Source organism: Crinia signifera, chromosome 12 (assembly GCF_055691185.1).
Source record: "Crinia signifera chromosome 12, ASM5569118v1, whole genome shotgun sequence".
NCBI lineage: Eukaryota > Metazoa > Chordata > Amphibia > Anura > Myobatrachidae > Crinia > Crinia signifera.
Window position 1 is genome coordinate 54,235,660 of NC_139228.1, and position 24,471 is coordinate 54,260,130.

At 49.4% G+C, this 24,471-nt stretch overlaps 1 long non-coding RNA gene across 1 annotated transcript in view; it reads left to right on the plus strand.

Moving 5' to 3' along the window:
* Nucleotides 1-816: 816 nt before the first annotated feature.
* The window catches only part of LOC146050516 (uncharacterized), a 32,963-nt gene continuing 9,308 nt past the window's right edge, over nucleotides 817-24,471 (plus strand). Inside the window, exons 1-2 of the long non-coding RNA XR_014466320.1 lie at nucleotides 817-928; nucleotides 3,025-3,139. This is a non-coding gene — a long non-coding RNA (uncharacterized LOC146050516). The remainder of the gene's footprint in view (nucleotides 929-3,024; nucleotides 3,140-24,471) is intronic.

Genomic DNA, 24,471 nt, shown 5'->3' on the forward strand with positions numbered 1-24,471 from the left:
CATGTTCTGGTCCATGCCGTGGTTTGGTTGGTGTTTAATAAGGGGGGATGTCAGGGTGGCACAAAATTGGTGAACAAACGAATTGCAGGAGGGCACCGAACATTTACCTCAGTTAGAAACTCCATCGCCCTCTAGTGACGACATTTATTCCACTTTGCATTAAAAACTTTTGAGTACACTGCAAACTCTTCGTAAGTTCCTGTCTGAATTTATTCTTATGCCACCACCCGCATCCAATCACTGATAGTGTCCTCTAATACGACCCCCTGCCCGCCTGCTCCACTCTCCATCTCCCTGCTGCCTATTGTATTGATCTACAGCAAGAAAAATGACCTTTTACCAGCAGACAGATCACAGCAGGCAGGTGTCTCTAATCACAATCCCTATACCAGTACTGTAGATAAATGAGCAGCATCTCCACCTGGCCAAAGAAGAAAGGAGTACAAATGCCACTTAAAAAATTATATATATATATATATATATATATATATATATATATATCTGGTGCCGGCTGCAGACCAATGTGGTAATGTATATACTCACGCAGCACAATGCAGCACTCAGGAATCACAGAGACAACAGCTGGATTCCTGCTGTTGTCTCTTTGATTCCTGAGTGCTGTTGTTGCTGCATTGTGACTATATATACACCATACCTCCCAACTTGTGTCCGGATGAAATAGGGACACTCGCGCGGCGAAAAGGGGGCGGGGCGTATGCAAATGAGGGCGCGGCTTATGCTAATTAGCCGCGACCTCATTTTCATACGAGAATAGACGCTGTGCGCATGCGCACAGCGTCTATTCTACTAGATTGGGGGGTCTCTCAACTGCCACCCCCCCGCAGCGGGACAATGCCTGCCGCGGGTGGGACGTCGGGACAGGACCCAAAAATCGGGACTGTCCCGACGGAATCGTGACAGTTGGGAGGTATGTATACACAGTATATATTATCTGCAAAGTAACAGTTTAATGAGGAAAACTAGCTACTCTTTTGTACTTAGAGCAGTGGTTCCCAAACTGTGCGCCTAGGCTCCCTGGGGTGCCTCGGAGCACTTGCAGGGGTGCCTCAGGTTGGTGGTCCAGAACCAATTCAAATTATTTATGGCCAATGTAACAGCCAAAATCAATGCTTGGTGCTTCCAATTATAAAATATGTGGGGAAACAGAAGTGAATCGTGTTCCTCACCACATAACTGGACCTAAGGATATATATTCTTGGTAACAAACTTTGGCCTAGGGGTGCCCTGAAAAATATTCTGATACTCTAGGGTGCCGTGATTCAAAAAAGTTTGGGAACCCCTGACTTAGAGTATATTACCAGATACATATAGATAGTGGCATGTGCTCAGTTTAGAAATACCATTCAGGTGCATGGAAAGGAGGGGTATACAGTAAAACGGCTTACAGTACACATAAATTTGCTCAAATATATTTAACCGATATCTCTTATCATGTAGTGTTCTAGATTGATTACTAATACAATACCGCCCGGAGCCACCATTTTCCCGCAGTGGGGGGGGGGGGGGGGGGGATCACAGCATCTTATCAGTGCGGAGAAAAATGGGGGCACAGCCTTAGGTCGCGTCATCCCACGAGGCCATTCCCCCTTTTCATAGGCCACATCCCCTTTTCGGGTGCGCTCCAGGAGGAGAAAAAGTTGTGAGGTACGTTAATACCATTCAGTGAGCTGGAAGAAACCAATTATATTACCAGATTTCAGATTTTGAGAACAGATGTACCCATAACAGGTCAGACATTCGGAATCAGTGTTGAAACTATAAAACATGTGCCTCCCCACCAAAAAAGTGTCAGCCCCCCCCCCCCGCCTCATGGTATCTGCTCACCCCCCAATGTCACAGCTTGACAGGGGTTTTCCTTACCTCCTGCCACCATGGGTCTATCACGCGTGTCCCCATAAAAAATGGCCGCGTCGTCCAACAAGCATCCTTTGTAAATGTCTTCTCTTATACGGTGGCCATTTTGGGAGTGACATTTTCAATGCAGACAGGCACTATAGAACTGCAGACTAGGGATGGCCATCGAGGGTATTGCCATTGATGGTTGCCATCAATGGCGAGAGTGAAAACGTCCATCGATATTAGCATACTATGTGATTTATGACCATTGATGAATTTAACTATCGATAGCCATCCCTTTTATTTGACCGTGGGACAATCAGTACATGGGGGCAGGGCTGTACAGTGTCGGGGGTGGAGCTATGCTCCGTGTCCCAGCACATTGACTAAGAAAAAGAAAAAACTATTCGGTTATGCTTTGACACCAATTGAGTGAAATCATCTGGTTCTCCCTCATCGATGGCAACACTATTTTACATCGGTCATAAACCATGAATGATTTTGAATCATCAATGGTCGATGGCCATCCCTACTGCAGACAAGTGTCTGAAGATCCTAGCAGTGATGTAGCAGTATCGCCGCAGACCCCCGCCACACACATACCTCCAAGCTGCCGTGGGATCGGCGTGGGATATTGCTATGCCCGCCCCTGTTCAGGATATCTGTGCATTAGTATAGAGAACATTTTGATTCAACGACTTGCTCCATAGTATTTTCCTAAATAATGAACTGTGAGTGGGGGATAGGGTGCAACAGCCTTGGGGCCTGTATTAGGCAACCCCTACTCTGGACCCCACAATGAGGACCCCATACATCATATCAGCAGCTGAGACGCCCCGGGTGGCACTTGCAGGCTGCATAGATGGGTCCCCTCACTTCTATGACTTTCTCCCGTCTCTTTGTTGAGCGCTGAAACAGTAGGTGGAAATCAGCCAACATCAGGACAATAAAAGTCCCTGTTTTATCACAAGTTCTAACCAGCAGGGAGAGAGCGCTATAGATAAAAATGTACATTTGTCATAAATAACAGCATTTATTGCTCCATAATATCTCATCTGAAATCTAAGCTAATAAACAGATTTTAATGAGACAAATAAATCAGAATAGGGGATTTTATACAGGAGATGAGGACAATGTAACATGCTCCTTATTCTTTCTATTGTTTAGGCTGCACGTAGCTCTCAGACCACGGTGGAACTACAAGTCCTGCAATATCCTGCCTGCTTATGATGAAGCACATTCGGCCAGGGGTGGAGATGGAGCCAGGTCCGCCAGTAAGAAGGTGGGCGTGACCGCACCATATGAATCGCTGACAGGGCTTGCACTGGCCCTGAGTGTGGCCATGTCAAGTTGGACCCCACCAGCTGCACCATGTTGGGGACTTTGCTGCTTCTCTGGCACCCATGTCTTTGCAGCCCCCCCCCCCCCCCCCCCCCTACCTTTTTGAGCACCACTGAGACTTCCAGGCTTTCCCATACTCAGGGATCTATGTAGTAAGCCTTGGAGAGGGATAATGTGGAAAGATATAAAGTAGCGGCCAATATGTTCCTAACTGTCATTTTTCTAACACAGGCTGTTACACGACAGTTAGCCCTTTCAGGTCCAATGTCTAGTTAGGTTCAACAGCCCTAGCGCTAGTAGCAGATCCAATAGTGACTCACTTAAAAAATAAGAACATTAACATTGTTCAGCATTCAATGTAGACCATGTTTTAATTTAAAAATTATAATTACAATTAACTTAAACATTTAAAGCAGACTGTTTGAACTGCAAAAAAAAAAAATTGGACTGCAAAAGGTTAGGAGCTGATTGGCTGTTCTTGTTCCGCCTGCAACCTCTGTTGTTATCAGTATTATGGAAACTCGCATCAGACCATGCTGGGTGAAAGCAGCGTCCCATCTCTGTGCTATGAATGAGCTCGGAAATGTCATTGTACCTGCCCACTGCATTACCATGACACCCCCATTGTATGCAACTTCTGTATGTGTGTATGGTAACCCCCTGAAATGATCATTTTAATGGAAAGAGAGGTCTGTAAAGGGACAGATCAGTCCGGCCGCACTTTAAGTCACATCCACGTGCACTTATTTTATACGTCGCTTGTGCAGTTTTCAGATATCTGCAAGCGATGTCTGTGCGCATTTCCAATTGTTCGCTGTCTCAAACAATTATGGTTGTCCTGAGTTTGTGCGTGTAAAAGATTTCAAAATAAAATAAATAAATCCTCTATATTGGAGGATTGGCATACAGCAAAGCAGCAAAACTCCATCAGAAATATAATGGACATATACAGTGGCGGATGCAGGGTAGGGGCTGCAGCACAGTTCAAAATGTGGGGAGCCACACCAAATGCCAGTGAGTCAGTTTGGAATGGAAGTTGAATTTTGAACTGTGCTGTAGCCCCGCCTTCCCAACCACCATTCAGGACCGCCCCTCACATTTCATTTACCGTACGTCCGAGTGTTTAGCAGATGCTTAAACATCGTTCATTTGCGTGAATCTTGGAATATCGGCCAAATCACAATCGCTCCCATGATGTGTAACTTGGCGCGGACCGCTTTATGCTATAGTTACAGAGCAGCGAGTCTGCGCAGCTTTATTTATCGCATAAACTAGTCTGACTCTGAGGTCATCGAAACGGGCACGATCCCCATAATACTGCATATTGAATAGCTTTGCAGACTGCCGGAGAGATGTATAGTAATCTCACTGCAATATATACTGCATCTCATAGGGACAGCGGAGTCTATAGCGGTGACACTTTCCCATTACGGTTGTTATAAACTGGTCTATTAAGAGCATTTCGGAGCTTAAAATTTGCATTAATGTCGCCAATTAGAATATTGCCTGTCCGTGGAACTTCTCTCCTCAGCTTCCGGCCAGCGGAAGGTTCCATAGATAGACCAGTATGTATGCAATTACTTGTCTCCTCCGTCTTGCGCATGCATCTCTCACCGTGATGGGCTGCAGATAACACTGTCGGGACGATTGCAGTTTCTGTCACAACTATAATAACAATTATTTAGATGAACATTTGTTTGCCGTCGGCCTCAGCCGTCCCCACTTTGTATTCATCCTCGCCCGCTGTCAATAAAGAAAGTGATACAAACTATTTTGCATCTTGGTAATCGGCAGCATAAATTAACAAATCGTTAATGTGTTCTTGAATAAATTATGAGTCGCTGGGTGTCCGGGGTGCCAGAACATTGGTCTGTCTTGTCAGAGCTCCATAAACATAAATGACTGTTTATTTGTTCCTCTGACGATGAAACCCTTGAAGCCAGTCTGTCCGGTGCTGATGTGTTATTCTGGTATGGGTAAAACCCGGACCCGGACAAGACCCCAGAATGCCGGACCAGGCATCAAACTCTCCATTCCGGAGCTTGTAGTGTCTGGTCCGGGGGTGTCCTGTCTGGGGGGGGGGCTGCCTGTGACAGCTGTTACCAAGGATTAGATTAGATTATAGCCAGGGCTGCCAAGAGAAATCCTGGGCCCCGGTACAACAGTGTCACGGGTCCCCCCAGGAGTGGCGAGCTACAGAAAAGAGGTGTGGCCATTAAAAGGATATAGGGGTGTGTACCACACCATATACCCAGTGCTATTTTTGTCGGAAAATAGGTTCAGGAACTGTGGGCGGGACAGAAAGTGGGCGGTGATATGGGAGGAGCTACAAAAGGGGCGGGGCATTACATAAAAAAAACCCACATAATTCCTCCCAACAGTGGCAGTAACATAATAATCCCCAGCAGCAAAGTGGAGAGACGGGGTTATAGAGGAGAAGACAGAGGTTAGAGGAGGAAAAGGGGGTGCTAAAAGAGGAGAGGAGGTTGCATAGGAGGAGAGGGGGTGTAGGGGAGGAAACGGGTTAGAGGAGGAGAGGGGGTTTAAAAGAGGAGGAAAGGGGGATGGTAGAGGAGGAGAGGGTGGTGGTGGTAGAGAAGTGAGAGCAGACAGGTGTTTGAAAGTTACAGAAATTACTTTGCGCCTCCTAATCCTTCCTCCCCCCTCAGTGGCGAGTGTACCTCAGGCAGCTCTCCCTCTCTCCAGCGTGGGCCTCCACCGGTATGCCGGGCCTCTTGTCTGAGGACCCCTGTTGCAGAGCTAGGGTTGCCACCTTTGTGTTGAGAGATTCCTGGACATTGGCCTGCCCACAGCCTGCCCCTTAACCCACCCACAGCCCGTCCCCTTGGTCTGCCTTATCATGTTTTTTTTAACCCTTGCTTCAATTCTATTCTGGATTTTGCACACCATAATGCCCCTTACACGTTACATCGCACACCGTGATGCCCCTTACACGTTACATCGCACACCGTGATGCCTCTTACACGTTACATCGCACACCGTGATGCCCCTTACACGTTACATCACACAATGATGCCCATTGCATGTTACATCACACATGGATGCCCCTTACACGTTACATCGCACACCGTGATGCCCCTTACACGTTACATCGCACACCGTGATGCCCCTTACACGTTACATCGCACACCGTGATGCCCCTTACACGTTACATCACACAATGATGCCCATTGCATGTTACATCACACATGGATGCCCCTTACACGTTACATCACACACTGATGCCCCTTACATGTTACATCGCACACCGTGATGCCCCTTAAACGTTACATCGCACACCGTGATGCCCCTTACACGTTACATCGCACACCGTGATGCCCCTTACACGTTACATCACACAATGATGCCCATTGCATGTTACATCACACATGGATGCCCCTTACATGCTACATCACACACTGATGCCCCTTACATGTTACATCGCACACCGTGATGCCCCTTACACGTTACATCGCACAATGATGACAATTACATGTTACATCACACAATGATGCCCATTACATGTTACATCACACACGGATGCCCATTACATGTTACATCCCACACGGATGCCCATTACATGTTACATCCCACACGGATGCCCATTACATGTTACATCACACATGGATGCCCATTACATGTTACATCACACACATGCCCCTTACATGTTACATCACACACACACACTGATCTCATCATTTCCAGGCACCAAAAGCAACTGCGGGGCAGGGGGAGAGGAACAAGTTTTAGGGTATGGGTAAAATCCGGAATCGGATAAGACACCGGAATGCCGGACTGGACATCAAACTCTGCATTCCGGAGCTTGTAGTATCCGGTCCGGGGGTGTCCTGTCCGGGGGTGCTCCATCTGATGAGGCTGCTCTCGCACCTGTCACCTGGGAGAGGAGAGGGGGGAGAATACAGCCTCACCGCATGGTCCGGGGGTGTAATAAAAACTGGAACGGTCCAGACCACACGGGGAGGCTGTAATCTCCCCTTCCCCATGTCCCTGGTGTGAGCAATCACAGGCATCCCCCCGGACAAGACACCCCCCGCATGGGACACACCTCGGACCAGACACTATAAGCTCCGGAATGCAGAGTTTGATGTCTGGTCCGGCGTTCCGGTGTCTTATCCGGGTCCGGTTTTTACTTAGTCCCCAAGTTTTATAGTAAAAGCTGCACTGCTGCAGGAGCGTGGAGGCCTGGAGGTGGGAGACAGCACCTGAGCGAGGAACCCTTCTAAAATATCAGCAGAGGGACACAATTTTTAATATGTACTGAAGGCTCCTGGCTGCACAATCTCAGCAGCGAGTCAATCTCACCCGCTCCCCTCCCCGTGCTGCGCTGCCACCTGCTGTGGTGACTGCACTGCAGAATAAGAACTACACAGCAGCAGGCAGCGCAGCACGGGGAGCGGGTGAGATTGACTCGCTGCTGCTAGGAGCACCGCACCGTGACCACTCACCATATCATCTCTGCCGCTTCTCCCGCGGCTGCTCTGGAGGTCGTGGCCGCTCCCCCTCTTCGCGCTGGACTGCCCGCCTGCCGCTGTGTAGTGTGTAGCTACTGTGGGAAGTGCTACCCACAGAGTCCCGCAGCGGCCGGCATGAAGTAGGGACAGCTGCGACAGCCAGGCACACTCACTGGCTTTTCAGGCGCTCTTTCCCCTCGCGCGCGATGAGCCCCCCAACCGCGACCCGAGTACTGCGCAGGTTCCGGAACGGCGTTCCAGATGATGTCATTTTTAATTTGAACTTCAGGAACGGCGTTCCGGACCGTTCCTGCTCAAAAATAGCCCTGCATATACCCTTTATGCAACACAATAGTAGACTCCTTATACTTGCCCCTTACACATTATGCTACACAGAATGAGCCAAAATTCACATGGAATGTCGTAAAATTCACATTATGCCACATGGAATGACACAAAATTCACATTATGCCACACAGATTGTGGCAAAATTCACGGACAGTGAGAGGAATGGTGGGGATGCAGGGAGAGAGATGGCGAAGACAGAGATGGTGGTGACGAAGGGCCAGAGGGTGGGGACAGAGATGGTGGGGACGCAGGGACAGAGACAAATTAGGTCTAGAAGGTCAATTCTATGTAAGGGATGGCAACAGAAATCTTGGGGCTGGTACACCAATATCACTGGGATTGAAAAATGCTCAATCCTGGGATTGGCATCCCTAAAAGAAAATTGCCCCCTGTGCCCCCACACTGACTTACTTTTTCTGAGCAGCGGAGGGGGGCAGGCGGCCGCAGTGCAGAGGCAGGCGTTGGGTAGACATGTGCGACGTGGGAGGCCCGGTGGCGAGCAGGTTCCGGCGTCGGGTATGATGTGGGAGGCCCGGCGGCAAGCAGGTTCTGGCGCTGGTGGTCAGCGCTGTGGCCTGTGCAGCGTGACCTATGATTGAGACACGCAGCGCGGGATGCAGTTAAGATCCCGGCGGTCGGGATCCCGGCGTTCAGAATCCCGACGCCGGAATCCCGACCGCCGAAATGCCGACACTTTCTCCCTCCTGGGGTGTCCACGACACCCCTGGAGGGAGAATAAATTAGTGTGCCGAGCGTAGCGAGGCACCGGGCCTGCTGCGTGGCCGCAAGGGGGGGCGATCCACGTCCACCCCTTGTCGGCATTTCGGCTGTCGGGATTCCGGCGTCGGGATTCTGAACGCCGGGATCCCGACCGCCGGGATTCAATACTGAATCCACGCAGCGCAGGCCGTCGTGAACAGCCAGGCAGTGTCTGAGCGAGCGATATATTATGCCACACACCGCCATTTCTCTGAAACATGATGCAGCTCACCACAATGCCTATGATACTATGCTGCACACTGTAATGCCCTTCAAACCTAATGCATACCTCCCAACTTTGGCAGTCAAGAAAGGAATATATTTGCGTGCCAGAGGCAACATTTTTGGGCGCCGTTTTGTCGCCGTGAGGGCATGGCCAGTGCTGTGTGAACTGCTGGCCATGCCCTCAGCCTCCCTGCCTCATTAGACGCATGCAGTGTCTAATTCCCGCAGGACCGTCCCAAAAAAATGGGATGTCACACAAAAGTCGAAACACACTGACTATGCCACACCACATTGCCCCCCACAGTAAGGATTCTAATAAATTATAAATTACCTGCTTGTTGCCAAGGGGGTTAATGTCCGTTGCCAAGGGGGTTAATGTCCGTTGCCAAGGTGGTTAATGTCCATTGCCAAGGGGGGTTAATGTCCATTGCCAAGGGGGGTTAATGTCCGTTGCCAGGGGTTCTTGCTTGTTGCCAAGGGAGGGTTAATGTGCGTTGCCAGGGGTTCTTGCTCGTTGCCAAGGGGGGGTTAATGTGCGTTGCCAGGGGTTCTTGCTCGTTGCCAAGGGATTAATATGCTTTGCCAGGGGTTCTTGCCTCCCTGTGTGTTCCGGATGTTATGCTTGCAGCTAGACTCTGGGGAACAATTACAGGGAGCGGGGAATTGGAGGTCAGGCGGGAGCCTGTGGCCGGGACCGCCGGTTAGGACGGCCACGGCGAAACCTACGCTGACTCTGTTGAGTACCCCGGGCAGATGACAAACCCCTGCAGGTACTAGGCTTCACCTGTGGCCGCCGCGTTCGAAGGAGCGAGTTAGGCCCGCTCCAACCCCGATGCAGCTAGGTCTATGAGGGGACAAGGGGTAAGCAATCGTCAGGGGTAACTCAAAAGGAAGAACCTAACTACCGGGCCTGACTGTAACGAAACCCCTGTCTGCCAGCACCGGGCCAAATCCGGGAATGTGACCCAGTCACAGGCACAAGCGACAAGAGACGGGGAATCTCCACACAGAAAAACAATAGCCAGAAGACTGGCAGTGAATCCCCAAAACAAGGACTGGGACAGGAGATGGGAAAGCCCTGCCTATCCAAAAAGAAACTACAGGCCAGGACGGGAGTGGGAGTACCAGACTAAACAATGGATAAAGAGGTGTGGGCCAGGCCCACGGAGGGACTAGGTCCTGAAACACCCACAAAATCACTAACAAACGGCGGGACAGCCTAAAGGGCAAAAAGAGCTAGGCAGCTCCAAAGAAAAGAAGGAACCAGGCTCCACAGGAGCACTTACGCGACCACAAGGCAGATCACCAGGGTGGCTGGGCTGGGAAACAGGAGCAGAATGGAGAGGTTCCAAATCCCACCAGCAGGCATGCAGGAGCTCGAACTGGAAGACCAGGGACTGGTAAGGAGCTGGAGGCAGGGACTGCACCAGGGACCGGGGGACAGCTTGAAAAGCTATAACCGGCGTCTGTGCCCAGCAGACGCCGGCTTATATTTGAACTTCGCCCCGCCTAGCTGACGTCAGCTGGCGACGCGGGGAGCCGCCGGGCGGAAGTTCGGGGTCGTTGCCTAGCAACGCCCCGACGCCCGAGTCCAGGACGAGGCGTGAGACGCTGGCGGGGACCACCCCCAGCGCTCTCATGCCCTGTGACGTCTGCCGGCTGTCCGGGCGCAGGAGATCCCGGACAGCGGCGTTTAACAGTACCCCCCCCTTGAGGAAGGGTCAACAACCCCTTACCACCAGGCTTATCCGGAAATTCTCGGAAATTTTTTTTTTTAAGACTGGGCGCATGAAGGTCCTTATCAGGAACCCATGACCTCTCCTCAGGACCAAAGCCCCTCCAATGCACAAGAAACTGCAATAAACCTCTAGTAAACTTGGAATCCAGAATTTTCTCTACGTGAAACTCCTGTTGTCCCCGTACCATCACTGGGGAAGACCCGGCGTTACTCCTGCGATGAAACTTCCGAGAAAAGAACACAGGCTTGAGAAGGGAGGCATGAAAGGTATTGGCGATCCTGAGGGACTTGGGTAGAGACAAGCGAAATGCTACCGGATTCACCCTTTTAATGATCTGAAAAGGACCAATAAATCGAGGTCCCAGTCTGGCTGAAGGTTGATGGAGTTTAATATTACGGGTCGAAAGCCATATACTGCAAAGAACGGAGAGGTCCTAGATGCTGAATGATGTGCGTTGTTATACGCAAATTCAGCAAGCGGTAAAAAGCTTGCCCAATCATTTTGCAATTTGGACACAAAGCATCTCAAGTATTGTTTGAGGGATTGGTTCAACCGCTCTGTTTGTCCGTTGGACTGTGGGTGAAAAGCCGATGTCAAACTGGTCTTCATTTTTAATGCAGAACAGAACAGTCTCCAAAACTGTGCCACAAATTGCGGCCCGCGATCAGACACGATATCTGTGGGTAAACCATGCAATCTAAAAATGTGTTGCAAAAACAGAGCAACCAACTCCTTGGCCGAAGGTAATTGTCTCAAGGCCACAAAGTGCGCCATTTTCGAAAACCTGTCGATCACGACCCAAACCACTTGACAGTGAGCGGATACAGGTAATCCTACAATAAAATCCATCGCCAAGTGTGACCAGGGTCTGACAGGAATGGACAGGGGAATCAACTCTCCCACGGGCCGAGACCTAGGAACCTTATGCTGCGCGCAACCATGACAGGATAAAACAAATTCCCTGGTATCACGTGACATACCAGGCCACCAAACAACACGAGAAAGCAGTTTCAACGTTTTGAAGACTCCTGGATGGCCAGCCAGTTTGGAATCATGAAACTCCGATAGGACTCTACGTCTAAGAGACGGGGGAACATACAACTTGTTGGTGGGGGTTTGAGCCGGAGCCTGACTCTGAGCTTGGCGGATGAGGGCTTCTAAGGTCTGCTGGGCTCCTGCATGAATGCAAGATGCAGGCAAAATGGGACTCTTGCTGATCTTGTCGTCGTGTCGGGGAAGAAAACACAGAGACAGCGCGTCGGCTCTGACGTTTTTTGAGCCTGGTCTATAAGATATAGAGAAATTAAAGCGCATGAAAAACAATGCCCACCGAGCCTGCCGGGCGTTGAGCCTCTTAGCTGTTTCGATGTATTGCAGATTCTTGTGGTCAGTGAGGACAAGAATCTGATGAACCGCTCCCTCCAACCAATGACACCACTCATCAAAAGCCCATTTGATGGCGAGCAACTCTCTATTTCCAACATCATAGTTGGCCTCTGCCGGGGAAAACTTTCGAGACATATATGCACAGGGATGCAAGTCCAACGACTCTGGATCCCTTTGAGACAAAACTGCTCCTGCCCCTACTTCGGAAGCATCCACCTCCACAATAAAGGGAAGGTCAGGATTAGGATGTTTAAGAACAGGAGCTGAGACAAAGGCTTGTTTCAAAGATTCAAAGGCCTGTTCTACCTGAGGGGACCACTGTGACGGATCGGCCCCTTTCTTGGTTAACGCCACCAACGGAGCAACAATAGAGGAAAAAGAGTGAATAAATCGCCTATAATAGTTGGCAAATCCCAGAAAGCGTTGGATTGCCTTCAAACTGGTAGGACGGGCCCAGTCTACCAAAGCTTGAAGTTTCTTTGGGTCCATTTGGAACCCCTGAGAAGAAATAATGTAACCCAAAAAAGAAACCTATGTAACTTCGAACTCACATTTTTCCAGTTTGGCAAATAATTGATTCTCCCTCAATTTTTGCAGGACTTGACGCACCTGAATTCTGTGAGACTGTAAATCTTGTGAAAAAATCAAGATGTCGTCTAAATAGACGACTACAAACTGACCTAAAAAATCACGAAGGACATCGTTGATAAAGTCCTGAAACACAGCGGGGGCATTTGAGAGACCAAAAGGCATCACCAAGTACTCATAATGCCCCGTCTGAGTACTAAAAGCCGTCTTCCATTCATCGCCTTCTTTGACTCTAATGAGATTATAGGCGCCTCTGAGGTCGATTTTGGAAAATATAGTTGCGGATCGTAATTGGTCAAAAAGTATCGCAATTAATGGAAGAGGATAGGTGTTTTTCACAGTGATTTTGTTTAGGGCCCGAAAATCAATACAAGGCCTTAAGGAACCATCCTTCTTGGCCACAAAAAAAAACCCGCGCTGAGGGGGGACTTAGACGGGCGGATGAACCCTTTTTTTAGACTCTCCTGTACATAATCATCCATCGCCTTAGTCTCCGGAATGGATAAGGCATACAATCTACCCTTGGGTAAGGTAGCGTTGGGGACCAATTTGATGGCGCAATCATATGGGCGATGGGGCGGAAGTCTGTCCGCCTTCCCCTTAGAAAACACATCCTCAAAGTCTTGATAAGGAGGAGGTATCTCGGAGAGGGAGACAGACGCCACCAAGGCCGAGGTTTTAAGACAATGCTGAATACAGAAGGGACTCCAACGAGCAATCTGCGCCAAACTCCAGTCAATAATGGGGTTATGTTTGACTAACCAAGGATATCCCAATACTATGGGAACGAGAGGACATGAGGTTAACAAAAAGGAAATCTCCTCCGTATGAAACAAACCGATAGTCATCAAAACTGAGGGGGTTTGAAAAGAAATTGCCCCATTAGACAAGATATTCCCATCCAAACCCCGAAGAGTAACAAGACCTTGGAGTTTCAGATGAGGAATACCCAATGTCTGGGCTAAAGTGATATCCAGGAAATTCCCGGCCGCACCACTATCTATGAATGCTGTACCGGAAAAGTTATTTTCCTGAAAACAAATACCACATGGAACTAATAAAGAATCGTGAGAGGAAAACAATTGCAGGCCTAAGTGAACCCTCTCCTCGTTCACTTGGCCAAGGCTTTTACTGGCCTGTTGGGACAATTTTTAAGGATATGCCCTTTGTTCCCACAGTATAAACAAAGGCCCGAACTGAACCTACGGGCTCTCTCCTCCGGAGATATGCGAGTCGCCCCAATCTGCATGGGCTCATCGATCTCCTCAGGAACTAAGGGAACGTAGGGAAGTGACCGTGCTTGTATACCCCGCTCAGATCTCCGCTCACGGAGACGGCGGTCAATCTTTATGGCCAGTTCCATTAATTTATCCAGAGAACTGGGTGCAGGGTACTGGATTAAGCTGTCCTTGATGATATCGGACAAACCACAGCGGAACTGACTCCGTAAGGCAGGGTCATTCCATCCACAATCATTTGACCACCGGCGGAATTCGGTACAATAGACCTCTGCGGGGTCTTTCCCTTGTTTAAGGGCTCGGAGATGAGTCTCCGCGGAGGCCTCTCTATCAGGGTCGTCATACAACAAGCCTAGCGAAGTGAAGAAGCTATCAACCGAAGACAAGGCCGGACTGTCAGAAGGTAGCCCGAATGCCCAAGTCTGAGGGTCCCCTTGTAATAAAGACATCACCATGCCTACTCGTTGGGACTCAGAACCGGATGACCGGGGACGGAGCCGGAAATACAACTTGCAACTTTCCCTAAAGTTGAAAAACGCCCTCCGATCCCCAGAGAATCGGTCGGGCAAATTCACCTTAGGTTCCGACACCCCTGGATCTGGAGGACGCATCCTCTGTTCTTGGGAGGCTACCTTTAAAGACAGATCCCGGACCATTTGGGTTAGCCCCTGGAGTTGATCCGAGAAAGTCTGAGGAGTAGGATTCATTAAACAAAAAATGGCAAGAAACACACACAAAAAAAAGTTGTTATATAAATCCCCTTTATATAACCTGTATGGCCGGTTATAATGTTATGCTTGCAGCTAGACTCTGGGGAACAATTACAGGGAGCGGGGAATTGGAGGTCAGGCGGGAGCCTGTGGCCGGGACCGCCGGTTAGGACGGCCACGGCGAAACCTACGCTGACTCTGTTGAGTACCCCGGGCAGATGACAAACCCCTGCAGGTACTAGGCTTCACCTGTGGCCGCCGCGTTCGAAGGAGCGAGTTAGGCCCGCTCCAACCCCGATGCAGCTAGGTCTATGAGGGGACAAGGGGTAAGCAATCGTCAGGGGTAACTCAAAAGGAAGAACCTAACTACCGGGCCTGACTGTAACGAAACCCCTGTCTGCCGGCACCGGGCCAAATCCGGGAATGTGACCCAGTCACAGGCACAAGCGACAAGAGACGGGGAATCTCCACACAGAAAAACAATAACCAGAAGACTGGCAGTGAATCCCCAAAACAAGGACTGGGACAGGAGATGGGAAAGCCCTGCCTATCCAAAAAGAAACTACAGGCCAGGACGGGAGTGGGAGTACCAGACTAAACAATGGATAAAGAGGTGTGGGCCAGGCCCACGGAGGGACTAGGTCCTGAAACACCCACAAAATCACTAACAAACGGCGGGACAGCCTAAAGGGCAAAAAGAGCTAGGCAGCTCCAAAGAAAAGAAGGAACCAGGCTCCACAGGAGCACTTACGCGACCACAAGGCAGATCACCAGGGTGGCTGGGAAACAGGAGCAGAATGGAGAGGTTCCAAATCCCACCAGCAGGCATGCAGGAGCTCGAACTGGAAGACCAGGGACTGGTAAGGAGCTGGAGGCAGGGACTGCACCAGGGACCGGGGGACAGCTTGAAAAGCCCAGCAGACGCCGGCTTATATTTGAACTTCGCGCCGCCTAGCTGACGTCAGCTGGCGACGCGGGGAGCCGCCGGGCGGAAGTTCGGGGTCGTTGCCTAGCAACGCCCCGACGCCCGAGTCCAGGACGAGGTGTGAGACGCTGGCGGGGACCACCCCCAGAGCTCTCATGCCCTGTGACGTCTGCCGGCTGTCCGGGCGCAGGAGATCCCGGACAGCGGCGTTTAACACCGGACATGTAACAAAAACTGGAATGGTCCGGACCACACGGGGAGGCGGTAATCTCGCCTTCCCCATGTCCCTGGTGAAAGCTATCACAGGCAACGCCCCTGGATAGGACACCCCCCGGACCGGACACTACAAGCTCTGGAATGCAGAGTTCCCGGGGTCTTGTCCGGGCCCCTTGTTATTATCCTGACATTACTTTGTGTTACAGAGCAGAAAATCCAAGCACTCTGCAATAGGGATGTACGATTCGGTCCTGCAGGCATCCGAAACGGGATTGAATTTTTGTCCCAGTGCCAGCTCGGATCTCCTGAGGTTCAAAATTTGGATTCTAAATCAGATTTTTTTGCATGTTTTTAATGATCCTTTTTATCTAAAATGCCAAAACTCAGTATTTGGATTATAAAACCGAATTCGGAACTGAACTGAATCACTTGCAGGTGGTTTTGAAAGCCCAAAACAAAAAACGGAGGTGAAATGAGAACCAAAATCAAAACATAGGACTCCGCGCACTTATCTACACTGCAAGGATTTTTGGGAAAAAATGACAGGAAATGTGAATAAAAGCATAAAGGCCTCTACTGGGTGATGCCACCTAAAGATGGAGTGACCCATCGGGATTGAACTTTACTCAACATATTACATAAACTTGAGAGATAAACTACCAGCCAATCACCCCCTAACATTTTTCAAAGTCAGCCTGTAACATGACAGTTAGTAGCTAATTGGTCGCTACTTTACCCCTCTCTACTTTATCACTCTCCAAGGATTAGTAAATCTGCGTGACAGACTTTTAATTAAAAGCTAACACAATAATAAAACATAAAACTAAGACTTAAAAACAAAATAATTTCATTGTGTGGTACCCAAAAGTGACGGGTTTCGCTGATGGCTGTCATGGCTGACCCACTCTGGCCTCTGTCATGCTCACCAGGACCAAGGTGTCAGCCGTGGCCCAATCAGGGCCTGATTTGGTGGGACGAAGGTACGATCTGACACACACCCCCCACTCCCCTTAATTATTGACCAATAATAGAATCCACAGCTTAACCCTTTAAGTGCCAACGTTGCTGTGATCCTCAAAATATTCTCTAAAAATGCCAGCGCCGCTCACAGGGACTGTCCTTTTTTTGGGTGCAATATTTAACTAAACTTCAACGAATTGACTGGGCCGTATTTGTATTTATTTACACTAAAAGAACAGTCGCATGTTGGCACTCAAAGGGTTAATAAAGACTGGTATTTTGATAAAAGTACTTCGCCTATAATAGGACATTGGATGGAAAGGGCGTTCGCTCAGAATTACTGGCGGCTCTCACCTGGAGATAGCTATTTTGTCAACGGTAACGGTTATATATTAGCGATACGCACACGTAGAGTAACAAAGTTCCCTGGAACTGAGCAGAGTTCATTTCCCTTATTAGCAGGTAAGTGACGGCTGCGTGTTACACGTCTGTTCTCGCGTAAAGCGTTAAGGTGGCATATACAGCCCGAGTGCCATCTCCCACCAGCTCCCGCTGCTGTGTGTGCTACGTGCCATTGTGTAAATCTATGCAGTGCCTTTGTATAATGCAGCAATTATATTGTGCTCAAGCAAACAACATTGTCTATTTTTAATCCCTCTCTGCTTCTTGCTCCGTGGATGCGCTCTGTATGTTAATAAGCCACTATGTTACACGGACTGAATAATGACCTCATTAACTTGATCAAAGCCCAAGGGGACAATCTCCTACTTCTGAGGATTACGGTTAGATGTATGATCTGTATCATCCTCTGCAAACTTTCCGCAGTTCTGTGCCGGCGTGCTGGGTGATAGCCCAGGTACAAGTCCATTGTCAGCCATAGCGGCATCAGCAGACACCACTGACATAAGTATCAGGGGGCAGAAACTGCAGGATCTGGTGCCATCGAAGATAGTTTAAGTAAGAGAGGGATAAATACATGAGAAAGGAGGGCCCTGCTTGTGACAGCTTGCATTCTAAAGAGGAGGGGCAGACTGACCAGGGTGACACAGATTGGGTAGACAGTGAGCATGGAATAGAGGGTTAAGGTGAGATTTGGCTGGGTTTGGGGATGAAATGGGTCTTGAGAGGACATTTAAAGTTCTATAGAGAGGTGGAGAGTCTGATAGGGAGAGAGTTCCAGAGGTAGGGAGCAGCACGTGAGAAGTCTTGGAGGTAAGATGTGGAGGATGTAATCATTAGAGAGGAGAGGCGGCGTACATTAGTGGATCGAAGTGGATGGGTAGGAGATGAGGGAGAGATGTGAGTGGGAGAGAAGCGGGTGAGGATAAGTAAGATGAGAATCTTGTATGGGTTTCTGAAAGGGAAACGGAGTCAGTATAATTAGAAATGTTCTGATTGGTTCTTTAGAAATCTGAAACCAGACCCGACCTGTGTACTTGGTTTGGATTTTAAATCTGAATTTCAGGTTTTGGAATGCAAAAATGACTGCTTTTTAAGCAATTTTCAAGAATTCTTTACACAAAATTCGACTTTTATAAATTCTGAACCAAAACACTTGCACCAGACTTACTGACCACAAAGAGGGGCAACCAGATCTGTTTGAGAGAGGGCGTGTCTTCATCCAAGGGGGAGTGGACACTCAATTGCATCATCGAGGCCCAGCCACCCCCTATAAAATGCTTAGATTACCGGCAATGTAACGTTGGGGACGTGGGTGTGATAATGCAATTCTGCACCAATTGTGTCACTGGCCCCCTCAGACTGCCCATTTTCGCAGCCAGTTGTGGGTGGCTGAAAGTGGTGGCGCCATATAAAAAAAGGATAATATTAATATCATGACGGTAGCAGAGGTACATTGCAGAGAAATGAATGATACAGTTTCAGTAAATTCTGTTTCTTTGCCAGAAACGGCACCTGGCGCCAATAAACATATTGACGGGAAAATAGCAAGTACGCCATGTGTGATCCAGGAATGCAAATGAGCATAGGGTGGGCGGGAATCCTATTAGCATACGCCCACAGTATACACAGTGGGAGCATAGATATATATACTGTATATAATGTCAGCCTAAAGTTGTTCATCCAGATTGGCTCTCACATATAAAAACAATAAATACTTTCCATAATACTGTATCTGTTTGTAAGAAGAAGAAAATGCTCATTAAGAGACACAATTGTTTCTCAATGAAATGCATCAAAATAGGTCCGGGCCCTTGTTACATTGGAGGGGATTCCGGGGTGCAGACCATTACATGAGGGGCTACGATTTTATTGAGTAGGTATTGGCCGATGGCTCGGCCGCAGCGGTATATCTACAATGGTCACCAAGGTCCTAGAGGTGTGTCCCGTAGACCCAGCACCCATTTTATTCAATATTTACTCCCCCACGTAGGCAGCAGCATCATTTCCCATGCGATTTGCACATGTGCAGTAGGACAAAGGCACCGGCAGCTATCCCTGCCATAGGCAGAGAGGGAGCTGTCAATCATCGCCGGGAGAGCTCCCAATGTAGAGTGCAGCAGCGTTAAACCCCGCTGTCACCTTCACAGATCTGTCAAGAGTCTCCTGCCATCCATACTGCTAAACCCTGCTACTGGAAGGATAAGTACCTGCACCATACACCTGTGTACACCTGCCTGTCCTGTTAGACATGCTATATACTGCATACCTGCAAGTTAACCCTTTGACTAACTGTTAACTCTGTGCTCATTACTCAATAAAAGCAATTCCTGGTTAAGCTTCCAAAACGTGTGTTGTCTAACAACACCACAAGCAACGCTATATACTCTGCCAACAGGAGTAAGGTGAAGGATATATGTGACGGGGCATAGGAGGGATATGTGTGATGGGCATTATGGAATGTGGTATTATGTGTGATAGGCATTATGGTGTGTGGTATAATGTGTAATAGGCATTATGGCGTATCCTATACTGTGTAATGGGCATTATAGGGTATTGTATACAGTGTAATGGGCATTATGGTGTGTGCTATAATGTGTAATAGGCATTATGGCGTATGGTATACTGTGTAATGGGCATTATGGTGTGCAGTATAATGTGTAATGGGAATTACGGTGTGTAGTATAGGGGGAAATTTACTAATATGGATTCGTAAAAAATAGGTATATTCGTAGGCAGAAATACACCTATTTTTTTTACACATTTGTATTTTCGGGATTTACTATCCTGAAAATACAACAATTTGTATTCCTAAAGATGGCACATTCGTATTTACAAATACGAATGTCTACACCATCGATAGAATACGACAGGAATCACCATTAAAAAGAATGGTGGTTCCTGATTTACTAAGCAGCCGTATTGATAATACGGCTGCTAATTGGTGTAAAACAGGCACGAAAATACGACAGGAAAATACACCTTGATTGTCCTGTCATATTTGCTTTAAGCCTGCACGGATCAGTCAGATCCGTGCAGGCTTCAGTGTAAAAATATAAAAAAAATAAATAAATATAAAAAAAAAACAGCGTGGGGACCCCCCACAGCTGGAACCAGCACCAGGCTGAAAGAGCCGGGGTCGGTAATTAAAAATCAGGGAACCCGACAAATAGGGGTTCCCCGATTTTTAACAACCAGCCCCAGGCTCCAGGTCCGGGGCTGGATCCCAAAATACGGGGGACAAAATGACTAGGGGTCCCCCGTATTTTAAGAACCAGCCCCAGGCCAAACCAGCTAGCAGGGTAATGCCACAGCCGGGGGGAGACTTTTATACAAGTCCCCCCGGCCAAAGCATTAACCCCCTGACCGGTCAACCTGGCCAGAGGCCCTGGGGGAGTGGGGACCCCCCCAATAAAGGGGTCCCCCCCCTCCAGGACTTACCTGACCAGGCTGAAGCCTGGTGAGGTCCCCGGTGGCCCTGTGCGGTGGCCACCGGGCTGATCTTGGTGTAAAAAAATAGAAGAATAGACTATTGTTTTAAACTGTGGAACTATGAGTCCCAGCAAGCCTCCCCCGCAAGCTGGGACTTGGAGAACCACAAGTCCCAGCCTGCGGGGCATTAAAGGGCCTGCTGGGTCTTGTAGTTCCACAGTAAAAAAAATAGTTAAATAAATACACACTGACACCTGAAAAATAAAAGTTTAATACATACATTACACACACACACACTGATACTTACCTATCTTGATCCCGTAGGTAGGTCACAGAGTCTTGATCCGGTGCCTTTTCCTGGTTCCGGATCCATGTCGCCATTCTTCTGCATGTCGATTATCCATGTCGGATCTGACTGATCCGTGCAGACTGCCTGAAAAATTTGTATTAGCGGCCGTATATACGGCCAGCTAATACGAATTCCTACGACATCGGGAGGGTTACAAAGCAGTCGTCTATGACTGCTTTGTAAATCCCCCTCCGGAACACGACTTTGCATACGACTGAAACAGTCGTATGCAGTCGTAGGGGAAATACTAATACGAAAAACTCGGTTTTTCATATTAGTAAATTTCCCCCATAATGTGTAATAGTCCATACGGTTAAACAGTGTATTTTGATTTAAGTAACATGTTACTGTTTGGGCTTGGGGGTTGATCTGTGTGGCCTAAAGGGTTTCTATGTGGACCTTCAAGTTTATGGGGCCCATTTATTAAGGATCGCATTTACAATGTGATCTGGGCAGAATATTACCCCCCAGGATCGTATTGTAATATGCGATCCTATCGGCGGGATGTATTACCCCCCACACGCAGGGACAGGGCATCCCTGTAATGAGCTGAGTCGGGCGCCAGGGGGTCTGAGCATGCGCTCTTAGCGCTGCTCTGGCGGCAGTGCAGTATGTAGCCCATAGGCTACAATGGGCTACCGCCATCTCAGAATGGTAGCCCAGGGATCCAAAGCGACACTGCCCAATGCTGATACATCGGACAGCTTTGCATTAGCTATAAAAACCTATGAGGGATGCGGCTGGCTGTGGTGCAGGAGGGATCGCTGCAGGGATCAGAGATTCCAGGTGATACATAATATTTGTGGCTAACCCCCGAAAAATGGTGTGTTCGGGGATTTTGCCGCAAATATTGCATTGGGGGTCCATGTGCTTTTCATATGTTGATCAATTTCATCTTGACCTTTTTCTTGTGTGGACTTTGCGTATGTCAACCTTTTGGGGTGAACCTAGACACTGTTGACCCATTGAACAAAACCTGAGCCTGCCTCATGTCAGGTCCGCCCTCAGTGCTGATCTCATATATCCTGGGCCTTGTGAACCGCTGACCCGACCAACTTCCCCCCACTTCCAACTAGTGGGGGTGCCACAGCACACTGCAGAATTCAAATAGAAGAGCCACGCCCACTACCAGTAAGTCAGTTGGAATGTCAGTTGGTGCGGCTACCCTTTTTGAATTTTGAACTGTGCTGCGGCCCCACCTCTGGATCCGCCACTGCTTCCAACTGTTACCGTTCATGGGGTTATTCTAGTCCATTCTTTCTGACAAAATCCTTCTTAGATGGACAAAACCATGTGCACTGCAGGTGGGGCAGATATAACTTGTGCAGAGAGAATTAGATTTGGGTGGGGTTTTTCTTCAAAGTGAGATCTATATTGAAGTGTAAAATCATGCAGTCATTATTTTCCCTGCACAGAAACAAAATAACTCACCCAAATCTAATTCTCTCTGCACATGTTACATCTGCCCCCCTGCAGTGCACATGGTTTTGTCCATCTAAGAAGGATTTTGTCAGAAAGAATGAACTAGAATAAACCCCCATGTGACATACTCTTCTTGACCACCTGTAGAGCTGCCAAAGTTGCTGGGAATGATGCACCTGTACAATCACATGCACTGTAGTGCACTCCACATCGACACATGTAATACCTCGCATAGCAGGCTGTTACATCGCATTGCCACATGAGTCCTTATTCAGATCTGATTGCAGATCTGATTGGATCCCAACTGTCGGGACCGCGTCCGGCACCCGTATAGCGAGAGTTAAGGCCCCCATACATTAGGCCGACTTGTCCTAGGGACAAGTCGGACCCAATTTACCTGCGAGCCGCCCGGCAGCTCCCCGGGAGGCTCACATGCGATTTACTGTATCCCATGTAAAAAAAAACCCGGGGAGCTGCAGGGCGGTGAGCAGTAGTGGGGGCGGGCAGCGGCAGTAGTGGGGGCGGGCAGCGGTGGTGGGGGCGGGCAGCGGCGGCGGCGGTGGTGGGGGCGGCCAGCGGGTGCGGTGAGCGCTGCTGACCTGGCCGGGCAGTGTACTTACACATAGCAGCAGCGGGGACGGGACGCGTAGTGGCGGCTATTAGATTTTTAAAATACTTGTCAAATGACCGGCCGCTCTCTGATTGGCCGGAGAGCTCTCAGCCAATCAGAGAGCGGCCGGTCATTTGACAAGTATTTTAAAAATATAATAGCCGCCACTGCGCTGCCCGTCCCCGCTGCTGCTATGTGTAAGTACACTGCCCGGCCAGGTCAGTCAGCAGCACTCGCCGGCGCTCAGGGACCCACTGCCCGCCCCACTGCTCCCCCGGTGTCTGCATGCATATGCCTGTCAGGTGGCAGGCATATGCATACAGGGAGGTCAGACGTGATCGTATGTACAGACCGTCCGACCTCCCTGATCCGGTCCGATGCGCACGGGACCGCGCATCGGATCGGATCAGATATCACACACCTACGATTTTGGGCCGATTTCACACGATTATCGGCACAAAGTGCCGAAATCGGATGAAATCGTCCCAAAATCGCATAGTGTATGGGGGCCTTTAGATTTGTGTGAGTTAAATTGTTCCTGTGCAGGGTAAATACTGGCTGCTTTATTTTACACTGCAATTTAGATTTCAGTTTCAACACACACCACCCCACCTGCAGTACACACATGGCCCTTATTCTGATCGGTGCGGCCCGATCAGAATATGCGGCCGCAACCGTGCAGGCGAATCCCCGCCTTCCATACGGATCGCCACCTGCCGTCCGTATGCGGATATGTGGCGATCCGCATGAAATTGGACGGGGATACGCCTCCTCCGTCTTGGGAGCAGCCCCTGCATTCGATGGTCGCCGAACATCGAATGCAGGGCCGCACGCTCCACCAGGTCCCGCAACACAAGACCACACGGACACTTGTCCGTGTGAAATCATGTATGGGGGCGGGCAGCTGACATCCGGCGATGTCAGATGCCCGCCCCGTACCCACGCGTCACGGCCTCATTACCATGCATACGCCCCGCGTTTGCATGGGAACGCCCATGAAACGGGGGGCGTATGCATAGGGTAATGAGGCTAAGTAGCCCCTCACGCCCCTCTACGCCCCCTGTGCGGCGTATAAAGAATCCGTGCGGCGAAATCGCCTGCACATGCGCAGAGTGACCTCTGCACATGCGCAGACGATCAACATCGGCGGTCCGTCCGCATGCGGGAATTTCCGCACCGATCAGAATAAGGGCCATGGTTTTGCTCATTTTGAGAACAAATTTGGGTACTCTTTACCTAGAAGGGAGCCCATCGCGGCCATCGCGGGCATCGCATGTACCAAAAAATCGCATGCGATGCGACCGACGCGATTACCGCGATTTGCCATAGGGAACAATGTTAAATGTCCCAATTGACCCGATTTTCCATAGGGAACAATGTTAAAAGGCCCACAGAGGCCAAATAGGCACCCTGAAGTGTGAAATGGCCCCCCCAATTGTTAACGCCACATCACGATCAACGCCAACCCGAAGCGTGGCGAGCGGCGGCGGTACGC